The sequence below is a fragment of the Bradysia coprophila genome, unplaced genomic scaffold (assembly GCF_014529535.1).
Source record: "Bradysia coprophila strain Holo2 unplaced genomic scaffold, BU_Bcop_v1 contig_93, whole genome shotgun sequence".
In the NCBI taxonomy this organism is placed as follows: Eukaryota; Metazoa; Arthropoda; class Insecta; order Diptera; family Sciaridae; genus Bradysia; species Bradysia coprophila.
In genome coordinates this window covers 892,137-899,873 of record NW_023504021.1, presented here as the reverse complement: position 1 = coordinate 899,873, position 7,737 = coordinate 892,137, and the positions used below count along the sequence as shown (strand labels likewise).

Genomic DNA, 7,737 nt, shown 5'->3' with positions numbered 1-7,737 from the left:
CAATAGTTTTGTATGACCAGTTACCTCAGATCAAATTTTTAACACTTTGAGGCAATAGAAAAGGACCAGTCTAATGCCTGAAACTAGAGTTTTCAGTTTTAAAAATTGTAACGCAACAGACCGTTATTGGCGGAATCTGCAGTGCCGCATTTTCACAGGGACCAATTGGACCATGGTCGGGGACGGGTAATTTGGAACACCATACAAATTGACAGTGTGCCAGATTCACCTCTCAGGGTGAATTTGACACAGTGCCAAATTCACCCACTGTAGGGGAATTTGGCACAGTGCCAGCTTCACCTCTTAGGGTGAATCTGGCACAGTGCCAAATTCACCCTAAGAGGTGAATCTGGCACACTGCCAATTTGTATGGAATGCGCCTACCAACAATAAAAGAAGTCCATGAAAACAAAGAATGTTATAGTCTATTATAATTTGTGAGATTTTTGTTACATTTCGTAAAAGGGGGAAATATTTGCTTTAATAGTATCATAGTATTTTTGTGACATTTCTCAAAGAAGAAGCGTTTTGGCACTTGATGTAGAAGTGCCCAACATCTTCTGAAAAAATGATTTACAAAATTGCGTGAAAAAAAAAATTACTATTAAACTCAAAGATCATTAAGCGTCAAAATGTATGAACGAATTAAGTTTTTTGTCGTATTTCGTCGACTTTGATTAAATTGTTACTTTATCCATTCAGTCGAAGATATTAGCATCTCTCTGTAAGGTAAGCGAGGGTATAGCTGACCGTGCAGGTGTACCTGACCAGCTACATTATTTATCAGTTTTGGAAAATAATTACAAATGAAAATACGCAAATTAACGTTATAATTAATCTTTAGAGCCTAAAGATTAATTTTTTCATGAAAATAATGCGATTATTATGTTTACTTATTTGATAAAACCATAAAATGAAACCAGTGCACCATCTCAGTACAAAGTTGCACATTTCTTAAGAAAATCGTAAGATCGGTGTGGTCTAATTTAAGGTTTTTATTGACAAAAGAATTATTATTGGACAAAGTTTTGGTGTTTTTAGGTAGTAAATAGTTCGACAATTAATATGATTAACATAAATAGCGTCTAAAAGTTAATATTTGATTAATTACATGGTGGTCAAAACATTGCATTAAAAATATGCCATGTTTGTGTAGTTGACCGCACCAAATTCCGTACATTTTTCTTCATGTGACAAATTCACCTTCCATGTGCATTGTTGTGTACAAAATGGTGTGATTAAAATTCGTTGATATTTTGTGTTTTTATGAGTTTTTATCATTTGGTTAATATCAGTGAATTAAGAGTGAAAATGTGTCGAATAATGCGAAATTATTGCGAAAAATGCGAAAAATATCTTAATTTTGTAGCGGTCAACTACTGCAACAAGACTGGTCAGGTATAAAAACATCCGTTTTTAAGTGGTCAGCTACTGCATCAAAAACAGTGCTTCAGTAAAATCAGTTTTTTACAATAAAAATTAATTAATTGTCAATATTTCTGATATTCTACGGAATGGGAACAGATCAAATTAAATTCTGACGAAGGAAAAACTTAGCTTCATCGAAATCATCCTGAGATACTGATGACCAAAGTTGAAAAATTGCTTAGCCGGTCAGCTACTACCTCGCTTACCTTATTGAATTAGTAGATTATGCCCCTCTTGCTAAAATTGTTATCGAGACGTGTGGGCATTGCGGGCCCACACGTCAAGATAACACTTTTGGCAAGAGGGTCATACGCTATTTTATCTGCCGAGGACAGATATATAGAGATAAACAAATTTTCCCTAGAGAGATAAATGCGAGATTATCGTTCTAGGCAGATAAAGTTATTTACGTATCTGTCATTCATGGTTGATCGTAGGTTGCGAGCGAAAGTGCCTAAAAATAACCGTGCATGACAAACACGTAACCAACTTTACTACTAGGAGGCGAAAACGGAAAATAATTTCTAAAAAACCGTTTTTTTCGTCGCCATTTTAAATTAATTTCTGTTACGTTCAATCATCGAAGGAATCAAATAAATTCGATAAAACCAAAACCTTCAGTAAAACGACATCTGTTAAGAATCAAAACCGACGGTTTTAGTTCACAACAGAGTGATGTCGTTTTACTGGATATTAATTACTGTCAAAATATATGGAAGATTTCAGTTTTATTTAACTTATTTAATTACTGTGATGTTTACACAACCGAAATGAATTTTAAATCACTTGTACTATAATTGCACACATAATAACACTGAATGCAGTAACTTATCAGGCAGCAATTTAATTAGAATAAACAAAAACGGACAAACACTAAATTTGTTCATACATTTTGACGTTTCGTGATCTTTGTTTTTTTATTTATTTTTTTTTTGTCCATTGTGGACTCCGTACAATTTTTTAACTCATTTTTTTGTCGGAAGGCGTCGCCCACTTCTACCTCAAGTCCCAATTTACTTAAAACATTTTATACCGTGACGCCATCTCTTAATATAGTTGAATAAGAACCTTTAGCTGATCGGTGGCTATTATCAACTAGATCAGACATCTCAAAAATTTCGATTTCCGGTTCTGTTGTCAACGCATATTTGGGTATCATTCGTACAAAATTTAGTCTGTTCTTTCCGAAAACTCCCACACAAATTTTGTTATGTGCTCTCGCGTGTGTCGTCCCAGACCACTAAAAAAGGTGAATTTGGCACATGTGCCAAATTACCCTACAGAAGGTGAATTCCCCGATGCCCCATGGTCCAGGGCGCTGACAAAATGGGGCGCTGGAATAGGCTGATGTTTCATCATCGAATTCATAAATATTCCGTCGGTAAAAAACGTTATAGATCTTGCTTCGAAACAAAAAAAAATTCGCTGCGCGGCACTTCCATTCTGCCTAATTCTTTTGTCTTAACCGGTCTGTAAGTTTCTTATGATTTGTAGGGCAGCATTCTGACTTCTGCATCAAAGGAAAAATTAAGCAAATCTGTAGAAAACACAGTCGATCTACAACAGACAACTCCTTATATTGTAACGACCGAGTAGTCATGCCACTTATGCTCGCTATAATTGCTCTAGCTCATCCAGCTTAGGGATTTTCGTAAAAAAATTTCTTCTGTTCGTTATCGGCAAGACCATATTATATCTTTAAACTTTAAGGCAAATGAATCAGATGTGTTGCGTTGGTGTTGGTGTCTGCAAGTTTTGGTATAATTGGTTTCCATGCATTGCTGAGAATAAGATCTCTGTCGATGCAATAGTATGTTACAGCTACACGAAGTATATAACGAGACATGAGTTGGTGCAAACGTCAAGTAAGATTCATTCCTTACTTATTCCTTGTTATGTATTCCCATTACATTTACACCAATGACCTGTCGCACGTATAGTAATAGTACATTACTTAACAATAATGGGGCAAATGATGGAAATGCTACTTCTTGTGTGAAATTTGCCGATCAGGACGTAGCCGAGTTCACTGCACTTGGGAAATAATTTGATATCTCGTATCACGATAAGTAAAAGTAACTCATGCTGAAGCCCTCGGATGTTCATCTGGATACGAGATATCAGATTACTTCTCTCATATAATAATGTACAATTTTATTCTTTTTCTGAAAATTTCCTGAAGTAAGTCCGATCTGGACGGTTTTTCTGTTTATCTCAACGCTGGTTACAGCAAGATTGTGACACAAACATTTTTTTAGACATGCTGCACTTTATATTTATTCATTCAATTATTGTCATTAGTGATGTTTAACAACTAGCTATAAGCCAACACCATTGAAAATCTTTAGTTGGCCAAGTAGTTCCCGTATTGGTGTAAATTGGAGGCGCACTGTTTATACGATAAAAATACAATTGACAACATTTCAATTGTCCGTCGCAAGTTCCTTTATTTGTTATCAAGTCGACATATTTTTCATTTTCGTGACCAAAGTGTGGGCCGACTATTGGGCATTTTTTTCGACATTCATATGGATGATAATAGTCGGCTAAATCAGCACACTTTGGCTTATCGGCATCGGCGTCTGTGTGAGAAATCAAATTTGAATAAGTATCACTTAGATCAATTTCTGCAAGTTCTATTTTTCATTTCAACGCATTGCAACGCATAAAGATTGGGTTAGAGTCATACGTTTTGTGTTACGTGACAGTTCAAACAATACAGCTAACATGTGCTGAATTGTTTGAAATGTCAACAGTCATGTACACGAAACCAAAACGAAGTAAAAACGAATGACTGAGAATTCAACGTAATGCATTGAAATTTAGAAAAGTTAAGTTGTATTCACAGTCGTCGGTTATACAGCTTTTTTGCCTCCGTTTTCCAGCCGTTTACTTTATAGTTGGCATCGAAACCATGCAAAAGTCATCTTAACGATAAAACGTCACGTAAACGGAGGCAAAACGAACGACTGTGAATTCAACTTAACACTTTTCACATTTCAAACAATTTAGCTCTTGTTAGACCTATTGTTTGAACTTTCAACTGTCACGTACACGGATGACTCTGAGGCCACTTTTTTAAAACGAAACATTCAAAATCTGCGCGGAAATCACTGAATGTAAGAACGTTTCATTTTGAATTTATTGGCGCTTCTATGCAGTTTCTTTTAAAAACGATGCAAAAAGATCAGCTGATGGAATCGCGTTATGCAAACAGTTTTTATCGAAGAAATACTCACTAGAAAGTACCATCAGAATTATAGAGACGACAGCCAAAAATTGAAGCTTTAGTTGCAGCATTTTTTCTTGTTGTTAAAACACCGAAACGAATGTTTGAATATCAGCCCGTTCCGAATCATTTATATACATGATGAATGGAAAATCTTGGTAATAAATCAAAAATATCGTTATCTTTCATCTGCCCCCAGTTTCGTCCAATTGACGATGCCAATTAAAAAGTTATGGCTATCAACCATCAAATTTACGATCTGTTAGATACATCCGGAAACGGATGACTATTAAAAGTTTTTTCTATTTTTTTTTTCGTGAAAAATGAAATTTGGATGTGAACATTAAATTTCAATGCTTAATGATGTAATATTGTACCGTGACTTCTTTTCCTCAACTAGGTGTGTCCCGCTGGTCCCAAGGCCCCACTCTTCCAACTACCCGATATTAGTTTTACCCCCAAAACCATACCGCTCCACTTCCAAAACTCTGAGTACAAAACCCCTTAGGGTAAATGTGACTCAAGTCTAAATTTGTTTACTTCCAAAAATACTGACATCGTTGAGGGTGACACATCTGCGGCTGCGCAAATTGGCTTTTATATTTTTCATTTGAATGGAGACTTTGGAAAGCTCCGGCTCCCCAGATATTGGTTTTTTCCAACTATTGAAAATTGCATTCCTATTAGAGATGTGCGCCGATCTTAAAATAGTCGGCGGCGGTGCGCCGACTGGTAAGGAATCGGCGGCGGCGCGCCGGGAGAAATTTATAGTCGGCGGCGGTGCGCCGATAAATTTACAAAAAATCTAAACTTTCGAAAATAATGCAAAAATATTTGAAAAAGCGTGCGCAATCCTTTTTCCGAGCACTGAATTCTTACTATCTTGCGATCTGAAGTATTAACCACTTATACAAGGGGAATTTTATATTTTGAATGTACAATCACTGACCTATTATTTTAAAAACATCTAACTTAATGAATCCAAGAATGATTAGTGAGTTTGCTTAAATGACATATAAGCTATAAGTCAACTTATAAGTTGAAAATTTTAAGTCACATCTTCATACTAGATGTTTTGCAGGTTTCTTATTTCCAACTTATAATTTATGTCATTTACGCAAACTGACTACTATTATCTTTCGATTTATGCAATAACCGTTCCAGTCCATCTTCGATGTAGGAGTGAGATCGTAGTAGAAGGTTTTCGCAAATAAGAGATTTAGATAAACTTAAATTTATAAGTAATAAGTCTATAGACTACGCCAAAATGATTTTTTTTTCCAAATTTTTTACATAAAGCAGCTAGAAATTGAAAATAAAGATACCCGTGTCTCGTCTTTTGACTAAAAAACTTGAAACAGGAAAGATTTTCCACTTTATAAATTCCTGAAACATGTGATATACACCATTTTCCACCCAAATTCCACATAAGGTCTTAGGTTTGACTGATTCACTGAATTTTGTTTTCTTTCTTCTTCCTCTTATCTGCATCAACAGACAATAAGAGAAACATCGTCTGCCATCTGCCGCGCTCCATTCCATTGCACAGAAAATAGAGTAACGTACCCAAGGGTTCACGTTAAGTGAGTATACAGAAAAGACAAATGCTGTTTCGACCTCGGGTATCGATGGCGGTCCCAGGCCAGCGTGATCTGACCATCCTCAGTTGTATCCATCGATACCCTTCCCAAGACAGCAAACTTTTTCTTTGGACGAGTATTCAAAAATTTGCCTAAAACACTTGCCATCGACTGATGGAAATAGGATACGTTATAGAAAGCTATCATTCGAAGATAACCCTATCGTAGCAGCAGAAACAAAATCACCGTCGTACAGTGCAAGTAAGAAGAAAAACCCAAAGTTCCAACAAAAAATTTTTAACAAAAAACTCCTTTCTACGCATATAGAAACATAGCAGCATAAAGAAACCTGATTAAGAGAGATAAACATTTGCTAAAACCTTGTACTCAGGCATACACTTTTGTATAGATTTTTCAATTTAAGTTTACGTAATTTTTTGTTGATAAAACTTTTGCGTACGGCGCACAATGCGTCATCCTCAGCGATATCAGTTATTTTGTAAGTAAGATAAAGGACTTGCGTCACATTTACCCTTTAAGGGTTTTTTGACTGATATCACCACTTTTGTACACACACTGAACTGTGTTTTACTTGACTTTCTGATTTCTTCATATGAAAATACATTCAAAATTCACAAAAAAAACAGTAAATCACGAAACAGAAAATGTGTCGGTTTTCAAAATTCCGCGAGTGTAGTATGTCATTTACACAACATCAAAAAACCTTATGCAAATTAAAAAATTCTAGATAAATCAACCTGAATCCCAAAGACCAATCTTGGAACACCTCACTCATGTCGAAAATAACTTAAATTTATCAAAAAATGCGATGGAAGTTAGGTAGTGCCAGAGGAAACATCTCCCATCCCAAAATTTAGGAACCAACCTTGGGACACCTAACTAATGTCGACAATAACCCAAATCCATCAAAAAATCCGATAGAAGTTACGAAGTGCCAGATGAATCTTAAGGAAGTTAGGCAGTGCCAGACTAAACATCGAAATTCATCAAAAAAAAACAGGTGGAAGTTAGGAAGTGCCAGAGGAATCATCTGTCATCCCAAATTTTAGGAACCAAGCTACACGGAAAATCCCAATATACGTGTGAGATCTATAAGTGGACTTAGCACCCCCATTTTTTGGCATATAGCTGTGTAATGCATATTGCGAAGACTGTAGTTAAAATAGCTGTGTAACTTATATTATAGCTGTAAGCCGCATTTCAAATTTACTATAAATGTAACATACAAAAAGTCCCATGATCGTAGTTAATTTATTTAACACAGATACCAAATGTCATGTGGAATGTGTAGAACGCAAGTACATGGTGTAACAGCACTGCACATTGACGTTTGATTTGTTTTTATCAGAGAGATGATAATATGACGGCTGGTCGTCTCTCTGGTTTTTGTTTGATTCATTGTTATTGTCCAGTACATTTAGATTCAACATTTACTTTTGATTTTCTGTGTAATAAGAAACAAAATGTCTTCGAGTTTAA

At 35.7% G+C, this 7,737-nt stretch overlaps 1 long non-coding RNA gene across 1 annotated transcript; it reads right to left on the bottom strand.

The window, feature by feature from the left end:
- Window positions 1-3,954: 3,954 nt before the first annotated feature.
- LOC119084742 lies at window positions 3,955-4,758 on the bottom strand. The gene is made up of 2 exons (XR_005089129.1): window positions 4,668-4,758; window positions 3,955-4,010 (listed from the first exon to the last, which is right to left on the bottom strand). It is a non-coding gene; the product is annotated as an uncharacterized LOC119084742 (long non-coding RNA).
- Window positions 4,759-7,737: the final 2,979 nt, after the last annotated feature.